General features: G+C 42.1%; 1 protein-coding gene across 1 annotated transcript in view; it reads right to left on the bottom strand.

The window, feature by feature from the left end:
* LOC135216586 (uncharacterized) overlaps positions 1-8,469 on the bottom strand; it is a 142,501-nt gene extending 134,032 nt beyond the window's left edge. Inside the window, exon 1 of the mRNA XM_064251966.1 lies at positions 8,333-8,469. The gene's annotated coding sequence lies outside the window, so the exon portion shown is untranslated. The remainder of the gene's footprint in view (positions 1-8,332) is intronic.
* Between the last annotated feature and the right edge of the window lie 7,172 nt (positions 8,470-15,641).

Genomic DNA, 15,641 nt, shown 5'->3' with positions numbered 1-15,641 from the left:
TTTCGCTAACTCTCTCGCCGTCGCCAGAGCAGTTAGGAAAAGAGCCTTCTTTCGTCAAGTTCCTAAGAGACGCTTCATGGAGAGGTTCGAAAGGACTCGACATTAACAGTCTAAGGACTAAATCCAAGTTCCAAGAAGGAGGCCTTGCCTGAGGTATCTTGGATGTCTCAAATGATCTCAGGAGATCGTGAAGATCTCTGTTGTCAGACAGGTCTAGTCCTCTGTGTCGGAAGACTGCTGACAGCATACTCTTATATCCCTTGATGGTCGGGACAGCCAGCTTCTGCACATTTCTTAAACAAAAATAGCAGGAAATCGGCAATCTGGCTCACAGAGGTAGTGAAGAGGAAATTCCCTCCTTTCTACACCATGCCTGAAGGGAAGCCCACTTCGACTGGTAAACAGCTCTCGAGGAAGTTCTCTAGCATTGGCGATCGCCTTTGCAGCTGCTTTAGAAAAACCTCTCGCTCTGGCCAACTTTTCGATAGTCTGAAACGCAAGTCAGACCAGAGCGGAGAGGTTTCGGTGATATCTTGCGAAGTGGGGCTGTCTGAGTAGATCTTTCCTCCAGGGCAACGTCCTCAGAAAGTCTATGATGAAGGACATTACCTCCGTGAACCATTCCTTCGCGGGCCACATCGGGGCGATCAGGGTCAACCTCGTCCCCTCCGATGCCGCGAACTTCCTTACTACTTCCCCCATGATCTTGAATGGCGCGAAGGCATACAAGTCCAGGTTCGTCCAGTCCCGAGAGCAGAGCGTCTATAGCGACTGCTCACGGATCCAGCACAGGGGAGCAATAAAGAGGCAACCTCTTGTTCTCGACGTCGCCAAATAGGTCGACTAACGGACACCCCCACAGTCTCCAGAGCTCTCGACAGACGTCCTGGTGCAACGTCCATTCGTCGGCAGGATCAGATCCTGTCGGCTGAGAAGGTCTGCTCTGACGTTTCTGGACTCCTGCGATAAAAATCTCGTCAGGATCCTTATCCGTCTCGCATCTGCCCACAGCAGACATCTCCCTCGCTAAATAAAAAAAGAGGACGGGAGTGTGTACCTCCCTGCTTCTTTAGGTACGCAAGGGCTGTGGTGTTGTCCGAGTTGACTTGGACTACTTTCTCTGCAACCTTTTGTTGGAAGAACTGTAGCGCCCAGAAAAAACCGCCGCTAGTTCCTTCACATTGATGTGCCAGGACACCTGCCCTTTCCCCCCTCCAGGTGCCTGACACTTCCTCCCCTCCCAGTGTTGCTCCCCATCCCGACACCGAGGCGTCGGAAAACAACACTAGGTCTGGGGCTCAGAAGCTTTAGGGACAAACCCCTCTCGAAACTTCGAGGATCTAAACCACCATCTTAGATGGTTCTTCACCGATTTGGTGATGAAAAGGGTCGCATTCAGATCCTCTCGACTCTCCATTCGTCTGCTAAAGAAAAACTGGAGAGGTCTGAGGTGTAGTCTTCCCAGGGAAACAAACTTTTCCAAGCGAGGAATGGTCCCCAGCAGACTCATCCACTCCCTCGCCGAGCAAGCTTCCTTCCCCAGGAAGCCGGAAACTCTCTCTAAGCCTTGCCGCTGTCGTTCCCTGGGACGGAAACGCTCGAAAAGCCACTGAATCCATCTGAATCCCCAGATACACGATGGACTGTGTTTGGGTCAGATGCGACTTTTCGAGGTTGACCAGAAGTCCCAGGGACTTCGCCAAGGCCAACGTGAAGTGAAGGTCCTTCAGACACCTTTCTTCTGACGATGCTCTGATCAGCCAATCGTCGAGATACAGGGACACTCTATTCCTGCAGAATGTAACCATCTCGCTACGTTTTTCATGAGCATGGGTAAATACCATCGGAGCCGTGCTTAAAACCGAAACAAAAGAGCTCGGATTGCCAAACTTTGTCCTTAGCATAAAACCTCAGAAACTTTCTTGAAAGAGGGTGGATAGGCACGTGAAAGTATGCGTCCTGTAGGTCCAAGGGACACCATCCAGTCGCCCGGTCTTAAGGCTCCTAGACCGACTGAGGTGTTTCCATCTTGATTTTTTTCTTTCTACGAAAAGATTCAGGCTGCTTACGTCCAAGACTGGAGCCACCCCGACGACTGCTTTGGTACCAGGAAAAGTCTGTTGTAATATCCTGGTGACCCCAGGTCTAAGACCTGCTCCACCGCTCTTTTCTTGATCATTTGTATCTAAAAGATCTAAAAGAACCTGATGTTTCTCCCCCTTGATACGACGGGGAAAGATCTCGGGAGTCGTAGAAAGAGGAGGAGGTCCACAAAGGGGATCTTGTACCCCTTTTCCACTATCTTGAGGGACCACGCATCGTATCTCTCTCTCTCCACGCAACCGCAAAGAACTTTTAGCCTGGCTCCAACCGGCATCTGAAGGACTCTCTTCTCACTTAGAGGATTTAGGTTTGAAGGAACCTCTTCCTCTTGCAAGTCCTCTCCCTCGAGGAGCAGCTCTAGAGGGAGGAGCGCTACGAAAGGGTTTAACCTTCCTAGGAGGTCGTCCAAACGACGACGTGGTAGGGACTGCGGGACGTCTTGAAGACTGGGCCAAGAAGTCCTGGGTAGCCTTCTCTTGTAGGCTCACTGCCAGGTCCTTTACCATAGCTGGGGAAGAGATGGCTCGAAAGAGGTGCAAAGAGAAGCTCCGCTTTCTGCGATGCAGAAACCAGACCTCGCTGTTAAAATTGCAGAAAAGCGCTCTCTTCTTGAGGAAAGCAGTGCCGAAATGAGACACTAACTCTTCCGAACCATCCCTGACGGCCTTGTCCATGCATGACAACACATTGGACAGCTCCCCCAGACTCAAAGAATCAGGACTCCTAGATTGAAGATCCAGGACTCCTAGGCACCAGTCTAGGAAGTTAAAGACTTCCAGAGTCCTTAACAGACCTTTCATGTGATGGTCAATCTCCGTTGGTGTCCATGAAATCTTTAGCGGTCGATAAAAGAGATCTCTTCTGGGCGTCGACCAGACTAGCAAGTCCCCTTGGAAGACGACGGGATCTTAACTCCTACTTCACCTTTGGTCTCATACCAAATGCCGCCTCTCCCACTGAGTCTTGAAGGCGGAAGGGCGAAAGTCGACTTGCCCTGATCCTTCCGACGTTCCATCCAATCCTGCAACTTCTTGAACGCTCTCTTAGTGGACAAGGAAGTCTTCATCTCCACCACCTCTGGAGCCTTGCACGACTTCAAAGACGAAAACTGAGAGGGTGGAGACTTGGGAGCTGCAGGCTGGAACTTCTCACCAAACGAACGAACGTAAAGACGAACAGCGCCTTGTAGTCGGAAACCGACGAAACTGACGGCTGTTCTTCTCAACTGAGTCCGCCGGACTACTAAGCTCTCCTTCCTCCCGAAGAGGCAAAGGAGATTGAACCTCTGGAGAGGGCGTGCGCCCAACGGGTCTAGCCTTCAACAAAGGCTTTTTCGAGGATGACCTAAAATCAGCCTCTTCAAAGCGACCGACCTTCTGTCGATCCTTAGAGCTCGAACCCCACGAAGAGCGTCTGACCGCGCTGCGCGTCAAGAGAGGCTACTCTTAGTCGCTCTCGAGGAGCATCCTTACGTCTTACGCTCAAGCGTCCAGCTTTCGCTTTCAAAGCGTCCTTCTGGGCGCTCTCGAAAGCCTTCTCAACAGGCAAAGCGTCAAGCAAAACATCCCGACGAGCGTCTTCAAAAGCGACCTGCCGAGCGTCTTCAAAAGCGTCCTCCAAGGCGTCCTGCCGAGCGTCCTCAAAGGCGTCCTGACGTGCGGGCGGAGACAGAGACGAACGAGGAGACGGAGAAGGAGACTGCCTCGTCCTCTTGACAGGCAGTCTAGCGTCCTTCCTTGTTTCGTTTAGGCTCAACTGCTGCTGGGCGAGTCTTCTGAGCCATTAATGGCCGACAATGGTCTTGAAGCGACGACAAGAATGACTCTTCGTTGGTGAAGAACGAGAGGTGGTGAAGGGCTGCGCCTGCGAGAAGGACGAGGGGCGGGGGACGTGGACCTCCTTCTTGTCTCACAGGTACAGCAACCTGCCTCTCCGAGCGCGAGAGAAGCGCTTCTCAGCGTCGTCCTCGGACGACGTCCTACCTCTCTTCTGTGGAGGAAACGCGTCATACGACGCAGGCGAAGACCGCACGATAGCGGAGAGAGGGGACGTAAAGCGTCCTCCCTAGGAAAAGTCCTTTTCAACGGACACGAGTCTCTCCGAGCGCTCCACCTCCTTGCGCGGGGAGGGCGCTCGGAGGACGAAAAACAGTCCTTAAGGATGCGAGCCTGTGCACGCTCCTTGGCAGCCTGGGAAGTAGCAACAGGTCCTGCCGAAGGGACGCCAGATCGGTGGGGAGCCCCCGTAAACCCTCTTGCGGCTTTCGACATGACCCACTCCCCTGAGTTCTGGAGTCTGACAGAGGTCTAGACCTAGAGGCATTATGGGGCCGATCTGAGCCCCTCACAACACTAGGGACGATCACACACTTTGCTCGAGCCGTTTTCAAGGGCCAACACTTTGGACTCTAGAGTCGTAAAAGACTCTAGAATCAGAGAAAGGGCATTACCTTCTCCAGACACAGAACTAGGGCCCTCAGGCAACAACAGGATTAGGTGAAGCAAATTCTACTGGTGTTAAAATAGGAGAAATGTTACTTCCCTTACCTTTCGTAGAACCGCTCTTGGAGGAAGACCTCCTGATCCTATCGCGCTCCAACTTACGCCGATAGGATTCATACACCTTCCATTCATCCTCAGTCAAACTTTTGCATTCAATGCAACGATCAACCAGCAAACAAACATGCCCCCTACACCCCATACATACTGTGTGGGGGTCTACCGATGATTTCGGTAGCCTCACCTTGCAATCACTTCTCACACACACTCTGAAGCTCACTGAACTTGATCCCGACATCACGTTCATAGAAAAGCCAATCCAAAATCCAAAAACAGTCCACTATCGCGTATGCCAATCCAACAATCCAGAGTCAAAACCAAAAGTCAATCCAGATTCTTATAACGAGTCAAATCCAAAAATCCTGGGCGGAGGTCTGTAAACAGGTGTTTACCGACCGGCGACAGAAAAAAATATGAATAGAAAATGGGAATGGTTCCTGATATCCGCCTCCCAGCGGCGGGAATGGGTACTACCACCTGGCCGCCCACTGCGTGTGCCGCGAGTTTTGAAATTCTGTTGGACTTCAAAGAATACAGCTATATATATATCTGTCAGGTAAGTTTCATGAACAAAAGGCTCGTTAGAGCGAGACCTACTTACGCTTCTGGAGGAAGCCTTCCTAGCCCTATCCATATCTAATTTCCTTAAATATGAATTTAAATTCTTCCATTCTTCCTCATTCATATTTACACATTCATCACAGGTGTTAGAAATTGAACATTCATTCCTTCTACACCCCTTACAAACTGTGTGAGGGTCTACCGAAGCTTTCGGTAGCCTCACCATGCATCCCTCATTTACACACTGTCTTCTAACCGTAAAGCTAGAATCCGACATCATGAGAAATATCCAAAACCAAGTCCAAAAAACAGTCCACGAAAGAGTATGCCAAACCAAAGATCTAATACGTCACCAAAATAACCGGCTTAGAAGATCAATAGCGATGAAAAAACACGAAAATCAAATCAGGAGTAACAACAACAATGTTGCTGTCACGGCCGATAGAGAAAATCTGTCTTAGAAAACGGGAATGATTCCTATTCCCGCCAACCAGCGGCGGTCGGTAGATCACCTGAACCTACCTGTAGTGTGGCCGCGAAATTCGAATTTCTATCGGGGACGACGGAGTCTATAGCTAAGTATATATCTGACAGGTAAGTTGAATGCATAAAACTGCAAAGTTTTATTCCCTAAATTGTTTACTTTACTCGTTATTTGGTTCAACTTTACTTTGTTATTTAAAAATTTTAATTTAATTCATGTACATTATCCCTTTTTTGCAACCAAATTACCCAGAAAAATTACAGATATTTCTAAAGTAGATACAATCCAATGTTTCTAACGTTTTCGTACATCTGGCTGCCGAAAACCATAGAGGAACGACTACGGATAAGTGGATTATATATTTTTTTTTTTTGCTTTTTTGTTTTTGCTAGCACTTTTCATTGATTTCAGTCTATATTAGTATTCTGAATTTCTTTAATAACCGTATGCCAGAAATAAATGTAACCTTTAATGTTTGCATGCTAAGAATGGCAAAATCATCGTTGCCACATTAGTGGATAAACTGTTTCCATGAATTCTAGTTGTCATAGTAATGCAATAATGATAAAATTGCTTCAATATTTATGTATATATACTTCCAATACATAGCCTAATTTCACCAATTCCAACGTTTTGTGAGTAGTCTTGTAGCCAGTTTGGAGGGTCAACACATACCGAATGGCAACAGAGAGAGAGAGAGAGAGAGAGAGAGAGAGAGAGAGAGAGAGAGAGAGAGAGAGAGAGAGAAAGGAAGGCGAAGGAACGAAGGAAAGGGGTGGGGTTGGAGGGGGGGAAAGGGTAGGTGGAGCTTTTTACGTGTGTTCGTATCCATTTCTGCATAATGGAGTTTTTGTCTCTTGGTACAAGGACAAGTGTCGTTATTCTTTTCGATTAGTGATTCACGTTACCCTTATAAATTACGGCACTGGGTGTAATGCACTATAGCAAAATCTCGTTCTGATACGAGTGTTCTTTACAGAAATAGGTATTGCCCAAAAAAGTGCTTGCACTGTCACTGAAACCCATAGTAGGTATGCTGCTTAGTTGTCAATCAAGTTTTTTGTAATAAAGTATTTTTTACAAGCTAGCTATTGAATAAATTTGTATTTTTCTCAATCAAAACATATGCCCCTCAATGCTAACTTTCCTCTTTCAACGACTTTCTGGTCATTGCAAATTCGGCCCCATAATTTCTTATGGTGCGAAAACAGAGGCCCAGGTGACCGAAAATAAACGATTGATCACACATACAGCCGGTAATCCCAGCCAGTAAAACCATCTTCATATTATCCAAAAAGTAAATAATAAAAGATAAATATGCGCATTACGATTATAACAATTACATGAATAGCTGATAACAATCTGCATGAATAACTGGTAAACTGTTCTGCAAGACAGTTGAGTATAGCAATAATTTACAATAGGTACGAAAGTCAAGATGTCGTGACGTCATAATACAAACTTAAAAGAACGTTCTAATTCAGAAAATTAATTACTTAAATTTGAGTCAGAGTCGAGTTACTTTTTCAATAACGAATATTTTCAAATTAATCATCATAAATATGTAAAATATTGATGTTTTACTACTTATTTAAAAATTAGCTAAGAGCACGCTTCTCGTCATCTTCTATCAAAACAGCTGTTTACTCCTGGCTTGTTTGTTGGTGAGAAATCGTGTTTCGATTGTTGTGAAGAAAGTGCTCCAGCGTCTGTGGGTACAAGTGGTGTGCGGATTTATCACAGGAAATGGAAAGTTTGTTGACACAAGCGACTCCATAAACATCAAGATGGCGTCAATCTTCGAAACATTTTTAGTTGTAAGAAAAAATTTCTAAAGCGTTTTGGTGAGATTTCCACTGCCGTGGACGCCATTTTCAGTACCCTCTGTTTAAATCTTAAAATTTGGCCTTAATTTCTAACTTTGGAGAAAATACTTACTTCGAAAGGAGAGTAGAGGTCTTTAGCTCTGTTTCTCACCAACAAGAAGTCGTGACTGATGCCCATCTCGGGTGTCAGGACGCGTTATAATGTACTTTTTCGGAGGCGGTTGGCAAAATCGGTTGATTGTAGGTGGCCTGGTTGGCCTGCCGTGGTGATCTACCCTAGAGGTCTTTAGCTCTGTTTCTCACCAACAACAAATCACGACTGATGCCCATCTCCGATGTCAGGACTCGTTATAATGTACTTTTTTTGGAGTTGTTCACGTTGATCGTACATGGTCCACCCCTGTACCATGCGGTTTTTTACCCTAGATACTAGCTAGTAAGGTAATCTGACTACCCTAGGTAGTATTTCCCAAGCTTAGAATACTTATGCTATCATAAGGAGAGGTGATCCAGCCTAATCAAAGCCTAGCCTATAACCTTTGATATTACCTACTATATTATAAATAAATACTACTAGTAGGTAACTATCGGGGTAGACATAACTAGCTAAGTAGGTACCTACTGTACCGTAGTCAGTAGCACAGCTGGTTGAACCCGAACACCCTTAATGATATCCAGTCTCTTGTCTGGGATTTGGCTAAATAAACCAGTCGCGTTAACAGTCACAACTGCAATCCTGGCCACTGCTGGTAGCACAAAATTATGAGCTTGAGAAATAAATAAATTTGCAAAAACTATACCTAACATCTGCAGGCGTCCGATCATCCGCCAGAAATTTAAAAACAGTAAACAAATCCAGCCAGTGTTGCCAGCCTCTGCCCGAAGATACCTCTCCGTCCTACACATAAAGGTTTGAAGACTGTAGTGTTCAGGTTTATTTTTTTTTACACAGTTTTCATCTGGCCACATTTTTATGTGCCTTCAAAAATAGACAAAATACTTTCAGTCTCAGCTTTTGGATAGGGTGAGGGTTATAATCAGTTTTGCTAATAGCCTAATAACTATTTTTTTTATTGATCATCGTTCATCAACATTCTTTACTTCTGTTAGGAAAATCCGAAACAAATCCAAAACTATATTTGTTTTCATTTTTAGTGTATTATTTCCTCTTCAGCAATGTAACGTGGCAATTTTCACCATTCCTCTTCAATATCACAGTCATCTAACACATGACATAATTATGCCTCAAAAGAAACAAAGAGAAGGAAGTCTGCTTCGTAAATCAAGTGCAACTGTTTGTTGGATATATTGTAACTAATGAAAGAAAGTCATCTAAAGGTAATCTTTTCTTGGACTCCTCAGAAGATGCCAGATAAGAAACAAAAAACACGGTACGGTATGTTTGTAGCTGTCGTCGGAACATCAAAAAGCACAACAAAACAACACAATAGGTAACGTAGTCTGTTTTGGCATACTGAAATAAAAATTAATGTAATTAAAAAAAGGTCACATTTCAAGAAATTCTTTTTCTATATTTTATGTAAATGATCTTCTGCTGAAAAAAATACAACCATAATCTTATCATAACCCTGGTTTGCCATGCAAGACCAGGAGTAAACCAAATTGGCAACATTGAACACAACACCGTTGAACTCTTCCCTCAAATATGAAGATTCCGGAACCCCAGAAGATATAAATTTCTATATTCTTAATTACTGCCTAGAAAAACGCTACCCAACGAAACCTGATTGTGCGTAATAGTAAATATAAAAAGTTATAAACACTGTCTAAATAAAAACGGAAGCACAGAGAACAACCATTTTATGTGTTTCACGACGTTGAAACGAACTGGGTAACAAGTGTTTCGACCATTCGACTCTGTTCCCTTCCTCATAACATACCCAATAAATTTGAAATATAGATGTATTTTACCAAAATTATCTTCTTCTACTAACAGTTCTCTTATATACTGATGAAAAAGTAATCGTATTATTTTACTCATCTGAGGAAGCAGAATGCATCATTAACGTGTTTTCTCAAAATAGATTTTAAATATGGCCTCATTATTGAGAAATATATATTTATTTACTATGCGAGTCTCAAGACTTATTTTAAATGGTTTGAGATCGAGGAAAACCAGAAGCAAAAAATGCACAGGCACACTCATAAGAAGGTTAGACTGGACAGGGAGCCGATGCAAAGCCTTACCATTCAATTGCTTTAACTCGTGTTGACAAAGAAGACAAATGTTTATATTGCGGAGAGACAAATGAGAATTTCAAGCAGTTTCATTTATTTTATTTTATTATTTTTTACTGCCCGGCATATAATAAGATTAGGAACGTCTCTAGTTTCATGCAAGTCACATCAGGAAGATACAGATGAACAGCAAACTTCTTACTATTCACCAGATCTACGTGGAGGAAATTGAGAAAAGGAAGAAATGTATACAGAGCATATGGTACCATTAGAGAAATAAACTCAATCAAGCGCAGTCAAATTACAGAACAATACTGAGCGCACCAAGGTACACAGTAAGGTTTGCTTAAATCTAGAGAAAGGCTTCTTCCTGCCACTCAAGGAATATGAAAAATAAATTATCCTACATGAAGCTCATCCTTGACAGAAACAGGAATGAGCTCCACTAAGATATAACCTCAGACCAATAATGAAAAGAAGAAAACAACTTGGATTTTGCAAGTTAAAGGGCATATGAATTGAATTGAACTTATAAAAAAAATTGTTTAAAAGAACTTATTAAAGATTGGGACGAAGAAAACATGAAAAAAATAAGGAAACACAACTTGCTACTTAGTATGATGACACGGGAAAACTATACTGTTCAGCAGAGCTAGATTAAACCTGCTAAAGCTGAGTAACAGGACGAGATTAAAGGAGGAAACATTGAATGTTTATACTGTAAAGAATTAAGTGGAACCAGAGCATTTATAACTTTACTTCCCATTATACAAAAACTTTGGAAATAGACTTAGATTTGCGCACAGCCACATCAGGGTGAGAAAGACCGATTAAAAGACACTAACATCACACTTTTAGAGCGTTTTTCCTTAATAAACGCTCTAAGAAATAAGTCCATCGGAGGACTAAATTGTTGGGCTTATTCTAACCATTTTCATCTTTCATTTTCCTCAGCGGAATACTATAAAAAAAAAAAAATAGCAACATGTATGTGTGTGTGTGTGTGTGTGTGTGTGTGTGTGTGTGTGTGTGTGTGTGTGTAGGAGCGCGCGCGTTTATACAAACGTACGACCTCGGAACCTTCCCCAACCTGAATTCTAGAGAAACAGAGCAATTAACTGTAAAATTGTAATGGAGAGCTGTAATTATTAAAAACATTTAACCGTAATAAATACCCTAGTTGAACTAATTGCAGAAATTGCATATTGGTAAAATTAATTATCAAGAACATACAAATTCAAGTTATCCGTAGCCAGGACGAACCGGATTCTAATATGACAATTAATAACTGCAAAAATAAGATAATTAAATCATAGCAAATTATTAGGAGAGCAAATTCATTTTTTACAGCAGCCAGAACAGTTACATCAGCATTCCAGGTGTCGTGCCAGCTGGAAATCCTACTGTATCTTTGTAACACTTGGTTCACTGATTGCAGAGATCCAGAAGATTCGACCGATAGTTTAAAATATTTCAGGAACCAATAATGAATAAAAGAAAGTAATCTGCCTAATGTATAATAAATCGATACTGGTAACCAAACCAAACATTAGGTTGAATCAGTGTTCTGTGACAGTCCTGCGCAAAAGAAAATCAGCCTTGTTTCTTAAATGGTATAAATTTATACCATATTAGATTCACATCAACGGTGCATCTGATGTGTAGGCCAGTCCCTCACGACGCTCCTGATTGGCTGTTGATAAGCCAATCACAGGGCTCTCAGGAGAGGTGGAACATACACCATGCCTGGGTGAACTCTCGAGAGAGACAGAGTTTCCAGCCTTGTGAGTGGCTCACCACCAGTCAATGAGGAGCGTCATAAGGGACTGGCCTAGACATCAGATGCACCGTTAATGTGAATCTACTATAGCTATATTCATGACAAGAATATTTTTCATTAGCTCTCTTTATAACGAGAATCGTTTTTTAGCTCTCTTTATGACGACAATATTCTATTTTATTAAATCTCTATGACGAGAATATTCTTTTTTATTAGCTTTCTTTATGACGAAAATATTCTTTTTCTTTAATTAGATCATTTATGACGAAAATATTCTTTTTCTTTAATTAGATAATTTATGACGAGAATATTCTTTTTAAGTAGCCCTCTTTATGACGAGAATATTCTTTAATTTTTATTAGATCATTTTTGACGAGAATATTCTTTTTTTTTTATTAGATCATTTTTCACGAGAATATTCTTTTTATTTGCTCTCTTTATGACGAAAACTTTTTTTTTTTTTTTTTTTTTTTTTTTTAGCTCTCTCTATGACGAAAATATATATATTCTTTATTAGATTATTTATGACGAGAATATTCTCTATTTTTACTAGATCATTTATGACGAGACTATTCTCTTTTTTATTAAATCATTTATGACGAGAATACTCTTTTTTAGCTCTCTTTATGACGACAATATTCTTTTTTTAGCTCTCTTTTTGAAGAGAATATTCTATTTTTTATTAGATCATTTATGACTAAAATATCCTTTTATTATTAGCTCTCTTTATGACGAGAATATTCTTTATTTATTAGATCATTTTTGACGAGAATATTTTTTTCCTACTTGAACTTATTTGTGCCTAGCACGAACAATCTCTTATCAGTGGGTCAATTAACAAGAAGGCCTATCACAGTACTTCTCCAGCATTCAACATCGCACTCCGATGTATCTGTTTTTGACCGCATTCCTGCGTTTCTCGATGATAATAAATATTATCTTCTCGATAAAATATATGAAAAACCTACAGTGCTTTCGAAGTGCACTGTCATTGATTGACATTCTTTGGCTTTTGTTCTAGCCGCCTGGAATTCACATAATGATACCGGCGGCTAATGACATGTGGTTTTAGCGACTAGACTCTTGGGATGAATTTTTTAAACCGGGAAGGTGTAGTGATGGTGTACAGCCTTTCTAACAGATTTACATAACGGCATTAGTTTTTTGTTTATCATCAGTGCTCTGTAAAATAATCCAGTGCTTTTAGATGTGACATAAGTTTAACAGAACTAGATGAAAAAACTGGTAAAACATCAGCCAGTGAAACTGGTTGAAGTTAATTAATATGGCTGCTAGCCTATCGAACCAAAGTATGTCTATGTGCGTACGTTCGTGTACACCAAGGAACGAACGTGGCCTTTAACACAATAGGGACCGAAAACACCTCACGGCCTCCTTCCCAGGTGTCTTCCCTTCCCACCCCTCCCCTCCCCTCAACCGACTTCCAAACTACTGCGAGGTGTGTGGTGGACGACTGAGATACCGCTATTCTCTCCTCTGGGGTCGATTTGGAGTTACGGTGCTGACAGTCTTTCCTCCGCCACATCTCCTCGGCGTTTGAATAGGGAAGGATCCGTCGTGACTTTTAAACCTCGTCTAACGTTTTGCTTTACCAGCAAGTCTCCAATACTCCCCAGTGGAACCGAAAGCATATGAGATATATGGACTGATACCTTCTTACTGATCTGCGGTGCGAGTTTTGTGAAATAGCAAACGTTTCGTTGTGTTGTTAGATAAAGCATAGAGTCAGTATCTACAAGGATATTGACAGTGTGACAGACGATGACATGTGACTGTTAAAACTAAATGAAAGTTTTCCAGCACTAACAAGTGATCGTGTTAAGTGACAATGGCGCTAGCGCACTCTTCACTCGCCGTTCTGCTCTCGCTGGTCATCTCATGCCGGATTTGCGAGGCGTCCAATGCTTCCTTTTCAATGCCCTCATGGAAGGGCGACCATTCCGTACCTTTCGCGATCGGTGCCCCCGACAAAGAACGGTACCCCTTTGGAGAGACTGTCGTAGCCGAAATGAGGCTTCTCCAGTCTCTGAACAAAGTTTCCGAGAGTAAGGGTGACTTCACAGTTTCGTTACCGCACGAATCTTCTCGGGATGGGCCTCATTCGGCTAATGCGGATGCAGAAGGGGAATCGTCTGACTCAAAAAATCTGGACACGAAAACAGACGCGGTCAAATCAAAGACCACCGCATCACTGGAGCGGCTTAGAGATAAGGCTGTCCGTTCGCTTGGTAAGTGGTATTCATTAGCCGTCATGTTTAAGCCGTGTTGGGATCAAGGATTCCCGTTATATTTGGCATTGTCAGTCACATCGGCAATCCAGTTTTGTGTAATTTCTTTCTATTCGACCGAAATAAATAAGATTTTCTCTTGTTAACGGAAAGTAATTGCCTTCCTGAATTCACTTGTAGTACACAAATCATGTAATGAATTTTCATAGCCTCTGTAATGATCAGAACCTTTGAAACATTTGAAAAAAAAATCAAATATGCCATATTATTTCGCTCCTAAGCATTAGTAATGTATGTAAAATAATCGGGTGGGTTCAATTTGCGAGATATGTCAAGTTTTACTCGTAAACATATAACAGAAATTGCTCTGGCATGACTGGATTATGATTCCATGCAAAAACTAAAAGAGAAAATTGAAATAAATGAACAGTTTGAGTTAACTGCCTTTTATTCAAGTGAAGTGCAACTGAAAGAAATAAATGGAAATTGCCGAACTTAATTGTTTGCTAAGTATAAGTGAATACAGAAATGTCAATAAGGTCAACACTGGCGAAATGGTAGATTGGTATTCTGAGGGGGTATGCGCATGGCCACGGTTTGGGTATGTGGAAAGAATGAAGATAAATTACTGGAATGGAAGGGATGAGAAGGCAGTTGAAGGATGGACATAGCAGTCTAGTCTTGTATTTCTTAGAAGCAACTTCCTGTTAGGGGGAAACAGAGTAATAGAAGAAATTTTGAAAGATGACTTGATAAGTGGAGTAGGAACTTATAAGATGAGAAATATGGAGGCAAGAAGGGATAAAGAGGTTAGCGTAGATTAAAAAAAATGGATAAGTGTGTTATGAGACTCTGGTCATGTGGAGAGAATTGACGGCGATCCATTGGTAGAAAGAGTATGCAATGCAAAGGAGCTGGGAGGAAAGAGGAGAGGGAGAGCAAGAAAGTGACAGACAGAATATGTAAAAGAGGCACTGGAGGGGAAGGGCTTGAATATCAAGATATCCAGATGATTCGGGCAAGATAGAGGTGAGTGGCGCAGTGTGTATAAGGAGGTATGGGGATGTGATGTTTACCTTTTATGCTTAGGTAAAGAAAACAGATAATGAAGAAGTTACTTGCATGGGAGGTTCAATCATGATTCAGCAGTTGAAGGATGTGTGTGGTCGTGACCTTCGTCTTCTTTTTCTCCTGAGTCACTCCCTGTTAAGGGAAATGGGTTAATGATGACACACACACACACACACACACACACACATAATGTGTGTGTGTGTGTGTGTGTGTATCAACAAATCGTGAATTAACTCTAGCCTAAAGATAACTAAAAAAGAAAAACATTTTATTTTGCTCTGAAAAACCTAGTGTCAAGGAATTATTGTTGTAATGATTAATCTCTCCGGTGAACATTTTTTTCCCGATAAAAGACGGGCCCTTAGTTGTTCATGCTTGCAAAGTATTGTTATTTTACGAGCGCTATACAGATATCTATGATGGTCTATAAGCTTCGCTCTCTTCCTTGTCTAATAATTTTGCGATACAAAACATGCTTTTTTTTTTTAGACAGTTTTCAGCGGCAGTGTAACAGATTATACAAATAATGGCTGCAAGGTATCTAACATAGCAATTGTCAGAAGTTTAGTTTTTTCTATTTGCAAAGTAATTGATTTAATTACAGAGTTACTGATTTAATTATTACCGTTTTGACTGAAAAACTCTATCATCAAAAAACAAAGAGCAGGTGAACACCTCTTGCTTTGTGCCGCCGTACAGCTGTCACCCTACTTATTAACGCACTGGTTATCTCTCGCAGGATACGCCTCATGACATCATTTTCAAGACTATTTCTCTCTCTCCTTCACTAAGGATACGCCTCTTTGTCGT

This window comes from Macrobrachium nipponense, chromosome 6 (genome assembly GCF_015104395.2).
Source record: "Macrobrachium nipponense isolate FS-2020 chromosome 6, ASM1510439v2, whole genome shotgun sequence".
Lineage (NCBI taxonomy): Eukaryota > Metazoa > Arthropoda > Malacostraca > Decapoda > Palaemonidae > Macrobrachium > Macrobrachium nipponense.
This window is presented reverse-complemented; position numbering and strand designations above follow the sequence as displayed.